The sequence below is a fragment of the Aethalodelphis obliquidens genome, unplaced genomic scaffold (assembly GCF_003676395.1).
Source record: "Aethalodelphis obliquidens isolate GAN/ISIS:26980383/991018 unplaced genomic scaffold, ASM367639v1 scaffold78, whole genome shotgun sequence".
In the NCBI taxonomy this organism is placed as follows: Eukaryota; Metazoa; Chordata; class Mammalia; order Artiodactyla; family Delphinidae; genus Aethalodelphis; species Aethalodelphis obliquidens.
Window position 1 is genome coordinate 8,060,972 of NW_020838022.1, and position 12,237 is coordinate 8,073,208.

At 44.8% G+C, this 12,237-nt stretch overlaps 1 non-coding gene across 1 annotated transcript; it reads left to right on the forward strand.

Moving 5' to 3' along the window:
• The first annotated feature begins 3,584 nt into the window (after positions 1-3,584).
• LOC113612557 (U6 spliceosomal RNA) lies at positions 3,585-3,687 on the forward strand. Its single transcript, XR_003429880.1, has one exon. It is a non-coding gene; the product is annotated as a U6 spliceosomal RNA (small nuclear RNA).
• The last annotated feature ends 8,550 nt before the right edge of the window (positions 3,688-12,237 follow it).

Consider the following 12,237-nt stretch of genomic DNA (forward strand, 5'->3'; position numbering starts at 1 on the left):
CGAATACTCCCCCCAAAAAATGAAAAGAAAAATACTACAAATACAATGAATAAATTTACTGTGAGATTTTTCAATATGTTGGGCCACATTTGGCCATCTGTGGAATTACTGGGAAAATTACCTGCAAGATTTTACGTAGTTACTGGTCTCAAATACTTACTGGAATGCAACAAATACAGAATCATCGACATATACAAATCCTGATGAATTTGCAGGTGGGTATCTGCAGGGTGTTCAGCAGCGAGCTAGGTGATTCTCTGAATTCAGTTCCCGAACTAGGAAGTTCAACCTTAGTACTTTGTTTCATGTGAAAATATGGGCAAACTTGGTCTGGCTTTCTGATTCCCATAGAAATGCCCTGGAGAACACTCTTGCACTGTTGGTGGGGATGTAAATTGATACAGCCACTATGGAGAACAGTATGGAGGTTCCTTAAAAAACTACAAATAGAACTACCATACGACCCAGCAATCCCACTACTGGGCATATACCCTGAGAAAAGCATAATTCAAAAACAGTCATGTACCAAAATGTTCATTGCAGCTCTATTTACAATAGCCAGGTCATGGAAGCAACCTAAATGTCCATCAACAGATGAATGGATAAAGAAGATGTGGCACATATATACAATGGAATATTAGCCATAAAAAGAAACGAAGTTGAGTTATTTGTAGTGAGGTAGATGGACATAGAGACTGTCATACAGAGTGAAGTAAGTCAGAAAGAGAAAAACAAATACCGTATGCTAACAGAGGTATATGGAATCTAAAAAAAAATGGTTCTGAAGAACCTAGGTCAGGATAGGAATAAAGACGCAGACGTAGAGAATGGACTTGAGGACACGGGGAGGGGAAGGGTAAGCTGGGACGAAGTGAGAGAGTGGCATGGACATATATACACTACAAAACATAAAATAGATAGCTAGTGGGAAGCAGCCGCATAGCCCAGGGAGATCAGCTGGGTACTTTGTGACCACCTAGAGGGGTGGGATAGGGAGGGTGGGAGGGAGGGAGATGCAAGAGGGAAGAGATATGGGAACATATGTATATGTATAGCTGACTCACTTTGTTATAAAGCAGAAACTAACACACCATTGTAAAGCAATTATACTCCAATAAAGATGTTAAAAAATAAAATAAATAAAAGTAAAAATAAAAAAAAAGAAATGCCCTGGAGCCTTTCCGCCTCTGCAGTCTGTGGGTCTGAGCCTCACGTTGGACAGCATGGCAGTGTAGCCAAAGGGGATCTGAGACTGGAGGCCATTTGGTTTATGCCCATTTGGGGGTCTTAAACCCTCATGAAACTGAATGGGTCTTTTTAATTTTGTTGCTGAGTTAGTGGGGTAATTGCTTCAAATTCCATTTTGTTCTGGCTGGGGCCTCTTGCTCTTGTTTTTGTCTCTTGAGGACTGTCCTTGATCTTCTCACTTGAGTACTGTAACTGTGCTGTCTGCAGTGTCCCTAGGGGGCGCACTCTTTGGCCATGTTCTCTGATAACTGGTGAACGATGAAGAAGTCCTGCTCGTTTTCAGTGACTAAATGGAACGGGAGTGTAGAGCTTTGATCCCGGTCATGAATCTTTCAATGAACTCTCCTGTGAAGCCCCCCACAAACTGTTCCTGGAGGACACCTCCTTGTTAAGGAGACACCACAGATCTGAAGGTAGTCTGCCCTGGATGTGACCAGAGGGAGGAAAAATGGCGTGGGAGGTGCTTCGTATACCCTTTGGGGAGATTTCTCTCTGCATATATGTGTGTGTAAAAATATACATTGTGATTTTGCTTTCTCTAGCATGAACTCAGCAAAGTTAACCTAATTAATGAACTTAGAGACCATTCGAAACCTTTTCTGGTTTCTTTATGCTATGCTGAAATCCACATATAATTAGCCATTCATTTTTAAATCCAGAAGAAATTATTCATATTTGTAGGTGAAAATGTTGAGAAATAAAGAGGGAAGGGAGAGGGTAGAAAAAGATCATGTACAGGCACAGTACACGTGTTTCAAATTTTTTTTTTTCCTGAGACTCTGAAAAGAGAAATGAAGTTTTGCATTTACCAAGTCTATTAGGTTTTCTGATTTCAGAACAGGATAAACTGGGTTTTTCCTTCCCAGTTGTAAGCTAGAATTGAAATTCAGGCCAACTTCGTCTTATTGGACTTAGAAAGTATTTTCCAGGCAGAGTATATTAAGGCACAACTTTTCTCGTAACTGATCAGTATATACAAAAATGTTTGAACAAATGCCTTCTTCATTCCATGGAAAATAAGGTTCTGATAAGACACAGGAATAAAAATATAACCACCTGTTTAATAAAGAGTTCCATTGGGGAGAGAGAGGCAAGGAGAATCTGTGTGTTCCTGTGTCCTCAGCCCAAGGACTTTCCTAGTCCGAATGACCTAAGTTACTAAAAGAAAAGTGGGTGAGTCCCAACCAATATATTCATAAAGTTTGCTGCTTTCTTAGAAGTTGCAACCTAGCGTCGGGCAATGCTCCTTGGGCATTTTTCATGAGCTAGTTTGCGAAAGTCAAGTGAAGGAATTGTTTGAATCTTCTTTGACAAGTGCTGTGTGGGCCAAAGCTTCAAGGAGATTTATCAAAGTCATTGAAGCAGCTTCTACAACAGAGGAGGGATGTAATATCTAAGTTGTGTAAACCTAGGCCATTCGGGCTGGGAGGCAGCTGAGGGTGAGGCTGTTTTAGCGGAGCCAGCATTTCGAATTCACTCTTCCCTTATCCTCCTTGGCCTACCTTCCCAGTAATGGATTTGTCAGCGACAGGATTGACCTAACCAATTTCCTAACAGCAACGCCTTGTTGTCGAGCAAACAATTAGAGTAAGAATGTTGAGATTTGTGCTCAAATTGTATTTTGTTACACTGACTTCCTTCAGACCTCAAGTGAGTATGGTACGGAGAGCTTTAACATGAAATGATCTCTATGAAGAATTTCATTTTCCCAGGATCTTTGAATGAAATGGATACTGATCCGCTGTTGTTTTCTCCCAGGGCTTACCTGGAGGGAGAACAGAGGGGCTATAGAAGTGTGTGCTCCTCTCTTTCTTTGGGGGAGAGATCAGGCAGATAAGAGTGAGGGATCTTCAACCAGCAGGGACTCCCCTTCAGAGCAGGAATGTGAACAGGTCAATTCTTCCAGCTCTTGATGGGTTTGGGTTAGGAGTTTGTGTGTATTTACACGTATAGAATTGGACACGCTAGCCCTGTCAGCTTGGGCTCATAAACAAATATGATCAAGGGACTCTCTTTACTTGATCTTTCTTTGACAAAGAATGTACATCCGCACAGGGCTGGAGGGTCCCACTCTTCCCTGCAGCCCGATGCAGCCATCAATCGATTCCCTGCGTAGCGGTAATGTACCAGGTGCAAACCTCCTTAAATGTTATCATCCAGCCCACATTTCACCATTTTGTTGATGAGACTATCGTGGAAGACAATACAGTTTAGAACACACAGAGGATCAGCAGAGCTTAGAACGTGCAGGTAAGGAAGAATACTTATTGGACCAGAAAGTCTGGAGCAGGGGCTTCACTCTTTTGTAAGTGAGGAAGGAATTAAAAGTCAGCATTAGGTGCTGGCTTCCAATATACTAAAATTGGAATGATATAGAGAAGATTATCATGGCCCCTGTGCAAGGATGACACCCAAATTCGTGAAGCGTTCCATATTTTTGAATGGACTTGAGGACACGGGGAGGGGGAAGGGTAAGCTGGGACGAAGTGAGAGAGTGGCATGGACATATCTACACTACCAAACGTAGGGTGGATAGCTAGTGGGAAGCAGCCGCATGGCACAGGGAGATCAGCTCCATGTTTTGTGACTGCCTAGAAGGGGTGGGATAGGGAGGGTGGGAGGGAGACGCAAGAGGGAGGGGATATGGGGATACATGTGTACGTATAGCTGATTCACTTTGTTATAAAGCGGAAACTAACACAACATTGTAAAGCAATTATACTCCAATAAAGATGTTAAAAAACCCCAAAAGTCAGCATCAGAAACCCACTCTAAGCTATTCTAGGTTGTTGGTTTTATTTTTGTTTGAGAACACTGTTGCAAAATATGACCCATGCTGTAGGTTCAGTCATTCTCAGTACTTTCCACGATCTTCGTGATGTCCTGTATTTAACACCTCCTGCAGGTGTCGTTATAGAAGGAGCACTGTGGCCTTCCTGCTTCCCGTCATCAAACATCGCTCTTTGACTGGAGCTGCTCAGAGGTTTCCTCTTTAACATTTTCAAGCCCAATAGTGTGTGGGTTCCACATTCTTTTCTAAATATGCAAAAGCCACCTGTTTGAAAATGTGGTCCAGAATATGGCTGGGGCTCAGTGTCGGGCTCACTGCTTTGCAGTTTCCGGAATCCACCCATATGTGTGTCTATATTTAGCTGCCACCATCAACATTTTCCATCTCTTACATGTTTAGCCAACTTTTGTGTGGGCTGTTGCTTTGACCTTGCAGCGAAATTCTAAGCGTGTATGGGACCAAAATAAATAATGAAAAGATCATCTGTTCACCGCAGCCAGGCATACTAGAGAGACGAACAGCTCCTCTCAATGGCTTTGGGTGGCTGAGCGTCTTGTACCGGCAACTTGGGTTTTTGCCCCTCGGCAGAGACGCTCCCTCACAGATGCACGGCAGGGCCCCATCCACTCTGGGAGGGGTGCAGGCGATGTAATGGGGACTGGTCATAGATGCCTGGACCACAGCATTCTAGAAAAAGCCCAACCTTCCACCTGCTTGAGTGGGACAGAGACTGGCAACAGAGGCTATTTCTGGGAGATCCAGAAGGGGAAGGAAATCACATGGCGTAGATTGTTCTTGTTTAATAATTTCCTCCATAAAACTTGCTTCAAATGAACAGCCAGGACAGATTAGCGAGGAGATGTGACAAAAGTTGAGCCTTTGAGGGCAGGGATTATGCTGAGAAGGGACTGAGGAAAACCCCATGACGACGCAATTGTCAGCTCATTTCCTTTGCTCTGCACAGGATGGTCATATGTCAGCACCTGGTGCACTAGCCCCTGTTAAAGGAGCAGAGTGGGACAGCGTGTCATAGAACAAGCCCTGGATGGTCAACTCCACGAGGGAGGGGCCCAGATCGGTCTTGTTCAGGCACTTATTCGAGAACAATGCCTAGAACAATGCCTGACATGGAGTAGGAGATCAAGAATTTTTCGTTTAAATCCATGACAATACATAGTATCATAATGTAGTTTAAAGAACGAAACAAGAAAAAAATTAATAAATTCATTGGTCTCCTTTGAGGATGTTAGGTAACTAAATCATCTGAAAAATGGTGAGTAGAAAGAAAGAATCAAGCATTTATCTTCCCTTCCTACGTAAACCATACCCCAGGGGAACCAAATATATTATGAGGCAAAGATTCATTTTACTGCAAGCATTCCAGCTAATAAATGAAGAGAGACTGACAGAATTTTGGGGTGTCAAGACTTTGCATCCACTAATAAATCAATGAGTCCGGGCCTTGATCATCGGCCGCATTAACATCACGCGAAGAGTGACAAGCAGACAATGCGTGCTTCCTGATGACCTACATGCCACCATTTATGAAGGAATAGGCCAAAAGAATAGAATCTGAACCTGATCAAGCTTCTAATTCTAACTTCCAATTGACAGGAAATCTAGGGAACAAAGCAGTATGTTGTCACGAGTAAAATCCAGACTGTGGGAAACTGGAAAAGACAAACGCTAAAGGAAAACAGGAGAGAGAGAGAGAGGAAAGGGGGACCTGAGAGATTTTCAAAGGCTTAAGAAATGTATTGATTAATTGCAATGAATGAATTGATCCTGATTTGAACAAATAAATTGTTTTAAAATGTTTTTAAGGGAATTCCCTAGCAGTCCGGTGGTTAGGACTTGGCACTTTCACTGCTGAGGGCTCAGGTTCGATCCCTGGTCGGGGAGCTAAGATCCTACAAGCCGAGTGGCACGGCCAGAAAGAAAGAAAGAAAGAAAAAGAAAAGACAATATAAATCAAATGTTTCTTAAAAGAGAGAAATATTTGTTGATGGATGAACGGTGGCAAGTTGAAGGGGAAGGCTGCAGCTTGACAAGCTCGTCTCTGCTCAGGGACTAGCCCAAGCCACGGGGTAGCGGGACTAATTTTAGTTCCCACCTGCTGGTGGAAACAGGGCTCTGAAGATTCTGCCAGGCTTGATTGGAATTATGCTCCATTTCAAAGCTGTAAAAAGTAGATGCAAAGCTTCGAGCGAGCAGAGACCACATCTACCTTATTCAGTGTCTTCCAAGTGCCTAGGAGCCATGCGAGGCACACAGTAAATGCTCTGATGTGTTTGCTGAGCTGGGAGAGCTGAATTCACATCCCGCCTGTGCCACTAACTTGCTGTGAGATAGCTAGGCAAGTTATTGCTCCTTCTCTGGGCTTCTGTTTCTTCACACCTACAAAGAAGGAACTGGGCCTATTGCTAGCGAAAACCCCTTCCACTTCACATATTCTGTGATTACAGAAGAAGCACTTCATTTCCCAGAAATGTGACCGAGCTTAGCCCTAGATCAATCTGTGGGAATTATTTCAGTGCCACGAACACCATGACACTTCCTGCATTACACCAGCAAACGTCCTCCTTGACCACGGGAGAAAGACCACTGCTTTTGTCCAACGGTTGTGCACTCGTGGGACTTGAGTTTTCTTGTGAGTTTCCAGTTTGCTTTATGTTCACAGGAAAGGGGCCATATTGACCCAGAAGCATTTCAGTTTGTCTCCCCACAGGGAGCCAGCTGAGTGAAGGTCAAAGGCCCACCTGCTCGGGTGGTGTGAGCTGTCTAGAGCTCATTAAACCAAAGGGCGGCCCTTCAGAGTTTCCAGAACTGCTGAACAGCCGAGCAGGTTCTTTCTGACCCACGGAGCATGCTCACACAAGTTTCCTTTGAAGGTAAGTCCGACTCTGTACCCAGAAGCAGCTCTCTGGGTCTCCAAGCAAAGGAACTCCCAAGGAAGAGTGAGGACCACAAAGGCCTGAATGGAGGGCTGGAAACAACTTCAGTTCCTCCCCCACCTCACCCTGCAACCAGGCCCCAGCTCCCAGCTCCTGCTTATTCATGGCCTGAGAGCTGGGGGGAGGGCCAGTGATCTGAGCACTCTCCTCTAGGGAATAAAGCCACCCTTCAGTGATGGTGGTTTAACTGCAGCCCACGCGGAGGCTTATTCAAGGATTGGAGGCTTATTCAAGGCCATTTATCAAATCAACCAGATACAAATGTTTGTAACTTCCAAGGGTTCTGTCCCAGGATGTGTTGTGTTGTGGGATCCCTCTGCACCGAGGCTTGCAAAGGCTGCAGCCTGGTGAGTGGCTCCGAGCTGGACACTGTTGGAAGTTAGAACTGTTAGTCTAAAAGGGTATATTAAGGTGGAAAAAGGTGTCAACAAGAGGCAGCCAATACTAGACAATGGACTTGAGGATACAGGGACGGGGAAGGGTAAGCTGGGACAAAGTGAGAGAGTGGCATGGACATATATACACTACCAAATGTAAAATAGATAGCTAGTGGGAAGCAGCCGCATGGCACAGGGAGATCAGCTCGGAGCTTTGTGGCCACCTAGAGGGGTGGGATAGGGAGGGTGGGAGGGAGACGCAAGAGGGAAGAGATATGGGAACATATGTATAGGTATAACTGATTCACTTTGTTATAAAGCAGAAACTAACACACCATTGTAAAGCAATTATACTCCAATAAAGATGTTAAAAAAAAAAAGAGGCAGCCAAGTTCATTGGAGACCTCATCCAGGGTGAGGAGAGAGAAAATGTGAAATTTGCTCATAAGCGATCCATCCCGACTTACTCCACTGATGGGATGTAATTTCGATAAGGGTTACCATCTAGTTTGGTGATGGCGCAGCCCATGATTTTCTGAACTGTGCTGGTTCCAGATTGATTTCTTACCTCACTTGCTTATTTATCATTTGGTTTCTACCCCCATCCACTTCCCTTGAAGGATTGGAGGCGGCTTTCTTCCCTAGTGAATTTTCAAAGCAGGACCATTTTGAAAGACCTTTTTACACTGCTAGCTGCGGCAGGCTGCCGGGCTGCAGGGGGCAGGCCGGCCCCCAGTTCTGGTTACTGAACCATTCAATACGCCAAGTATTTATGGGGCACCTGTGTGCATAGTTCTCTGGGGCTACAAAAGAGAAAGAAAGGCTGTTTCTGTCCTTTCTACTTGGCCCAATCCACTCCCAGGGCCTCGGGAACTCTAAGGGGTGGGGAGCAAAGGTGAGAACCTCAGAACAAAAGGGCCATGTGGCAATTAGGAACTCAGGAGCCTCCTATAGAAACCGAAAGATGGCCGGGCCCTTTTAGACATCACCACCCATGCTTCCCAAACTGAGGTCCGCAGACCCCTAGGGCTCCAGGGCCGTGTGCTGTCGATGGCGTGGGACTTGAAACCACCGGAGAAAACGTATGTCTTCTTACTTAAAGATAGCGATTAGAAAGTGGAGGCAGGGAGAGAATTCTTTTTTCCTTTTAGACCTGTTATTTTTATATTCAAACAAGCACATAAGCATTCATAAACTGAAAACATGAGATTTCAAAGAAACCCCCTGCTTCTGGCAGCCTGCTTCAGATTATGCTCTGAAGCAGCCTGGCCCCCCGCCCCCCGCTTCGGTGGGACTTGAATTGAGTGATATTTCTGTGGGACATTTTAAGGGGCTCTAAGACTTATGACTGTGCAAGCTGGTAGAATATGCGCCACATGGGTAATTTCAAACTTCTAGTAGCCACGTTCAAAAGAAAAAAGGAACAGATGAACTTGATTCCGGCAATAGAGTTGCTTTAACCTGATATACCCCCAATATTATCATCTCAACCTGTAATCAATATTTTAAAAATTAGCGAGATAGTTTACATCCTTTTTTTTCATACTAAGTCTCCGAAACCTGGTGTGTGTTTTCCACTAACCACACAACTCAGTAAAGACCAGCCACCTCCCCAGTGTTCAATAGCCGTGCGTCACCAGTGGCAACTTTACTGGACTGTGCAGGCCTCACCTGCTCATTTTATAAATGACGAAATAGGGCCAGGCCTGGAAGTTACACTTTCTGGTCTCTGCTTCCTAAACTTCCCGCAAAACTTTGTATTCTTATCCCAGATGTTTACTCTTCTCTTCCTTTAGGGTGTGACTGTCCTCTTACTTGGGGAGGCAGCAGACAGACAGACAGACGCGCACACACACACAGAGACATACACACACACAGACACACACAAAGTATTTGCTCACATGCTTTGCATTTTGCTTTCCACACTGCCTTCCTAGCCCCACACAAACGAAAATGTTCTCTCCTGTGGCCGGCTGCCCCCGGGTCCAGGCTTCCAGACTAGCAAGGGAGATGCTCCACCCCCAGGTCAGAAGTTCATGGGTGTCAATGGGTTCACGTGCGAAACCTCCATCCCCACCCTGGCTCACTCCACACATACTCCCGTATTTTCAAAGAGGCCTTCTGGACATCGGCTCCTTAACCTCACTTTGACTGTGGGAAATTTTACACACTAGGGCTGCAGTCTTTCAGGGTGGAGTGGGTCAACGCTTTTCCAGGAGACTGCATAGTCATTGTTCCAATAAATGAAAAAATCCAGTGACGGTAAAGAGCAGAAGGAAACTCACCCACGATCCCTCTCCCCAAACATAAGCACTGCTCGTAGTATTTCCTTCCTGCATGGGGCCTTTTGATGGGCCTGGGACACTTATTAGGAGGGCCAGCTGGGACTGGGACCACGGTGGCCTTAACCTTCTCTCAGTGTGTTTCCCACAGCTCGGGCCGCTTGCAAGGGCTTCCTAAGGAAGGGGAGCCCTCCCAGCCCCTTCCCACACGCATCCCCTCCTGACAGACAGGAACTAGCAATGAGACTGACCCTCTCCGTCCCCAGCGCAGCCTCAAGCTGTCAGTCGTGCACACAGGAGCCCAAGCAGCCTGTGGAGGTTCCTTGACCCCATTGGCCCCGGGCTGACCTCCTGCCAGAGCGGAGGAGCCCGACTGCCAAGAATGCAGTGGAATCCCGCTGAGGCTGGAGCCGAGGCCCGCGAAAATGCGCGGAATGCCATTTGTTCAGACACACTGGCCTTTGCACAGAAAAGCTCTTTGGGCTTCAACAAAGGTAGGACACATTGTTTCAAGACTAAGGGTCTTATCCAAGTTCACTTCACTCGTCTCAAAAGGAGGACGCCAGCTCATTAAAAACAGAGCAAAGCAGCGGTGCTGCAGAGATGACTTGAACTTGACAAAGTTCCCACCCTGTCTCAATTTTGAGACTGATGTCAGATCTCATGTTAAAAAGAAAAACCAAAAAGAAAAAAAAGGCCCTTGGGCTGTTCACAGAATGGGTATTCTTATAAGGATAATTCCACTGTGATTTACAGTGTAAGGAAAAGATTTAGAAATTACTATTATTTAGAAAATGATTTTTTTAAATTTAAAAATTTTCATTAGGATTAATTTTCATTAACTTGAGGGAATTCCATTTTGGTGGCAGGGCGGGTGTGTGCTGGTGAGAGGCACGTGGTAAAGTAACATCAGAACTAGACGGGGGCTGCCTAACCTTTTCCTAATACTTTCCAGTTGACACACCTTTTTTTAAAAAAAGTCATTTTTCCACATAATTAAATAAAGTGTGACCTTCAAGGTAACCAAACAGGTACGGGCTGTTATCATGGTGAGATGAAGAAACTGAGGCAGGCCACCAGGAGGTGAAGGGACTAGCTCATGCCGAAAGGCTAATCCAGTAAAAATACCGTTAGTAATACAATCATCAAATATCATATGATATTGCTTATATGTGAAATCTAAAAAAAGGGGTACAAATGAACTTATTACAAAACAGAAGTAGAGACATGGATGTAGAAAACAAACTTATGGTTACCGGGGGATATGGGGTGGAGAGGGATAAATTGGGAGATTGGGGTTGACATATACACGCTACTATATATAAAATAGGTAACTAATAAGAACCTACTGTATAGCACAGGGAACTCTACTCAATACTCTGTAATGGCCTATATGGGGAAAGGATCTAAAAAAAAAAGAGTGCATATATGTATATGTATAACTGATTCACTTTGCTGTACACCTGAAACTAACACAACATTGTAAATCAACTACACTCCAATAAAATTTTTTTTAAAATACAATCATCATCATCATCATCATCATCATCCTACCAATAACATCTGACATATATACTGCTTCCTTCATGCCAGTTACTGTTGTAAGGGTTTTGAACATATTTCCTCTTTACACTAAACATAGTCCTATGGAAGAAGGTACATATCATTGTTATTCTTCCCAGTTTATAAATGAGGAAACTGCAGCACAGGGATAGTCAGTACCTAGCCTACAGTCACACAGCTAGTATGTGTCACAGCCCATATTTGAATCCAGACCTCTCCAGCCCCTAATCCTGGCTCCTATCACCTTTTCTCCTTCGCAGAGTGGAAAGAGCATTTGATAAATATGGAAACTGGTCCATTGCAGCTCTGTCATGTTTGACCCCAATACACACTTCCTTCTTGCAGCAGTTATCGAGTGACCACTATATGTATGGTTCTCTGTGTGTGGTATAGGGGACATGGTTGGGGGGCAGAGGTGAGAGAGAAGAGATCTTCAAGAAATTTACTTATTTACTTATTATAAATTTATTTATTCGTTGTTCCTGTCCTCACTGTGTTTATGCTCCCGGGTGGCAGACAAATGTGTAAACATCTAGTGAGGTGGAATGCAAAGGGGTTCAAGGGGGGTGCTGGTAATCTATAGGGGGACCCAATGCCTCAGCAACAAGGCAGGGACATGGGACAATGTGACTAGAGCAAGGCCAGGGGAGAGCAGGAAGCTCCATGTGACTGGAACCTAGGATCTGGGGAGGCTTGAAACACTGAAAGGTGAGTCCAGAAAGGCAGTTTAGGGCCAGATGCTTGAATGGAATGCTGAAGAGCTGAACTTTTATCCCTTGGGTGATGGGGAACCACTGAATGATTTTGAGGAGGAGGATCAGAGAAGGACATGACTTGCTATGCTTTTTGGCCTCACAGCTTGCAGAATCTTACTTCACTGACCAGGGATCAAACCCACGCCCCCTGCAGTGGAATCACGGAGTCTTAACCACTGGACCTCCAGAGAAGTCGCTGACTTGCTATGCTTTTTGAGGAAGAGTACACGAGAGGCTGGGGGAAAGCACCTTCACTGGGAATGCTGA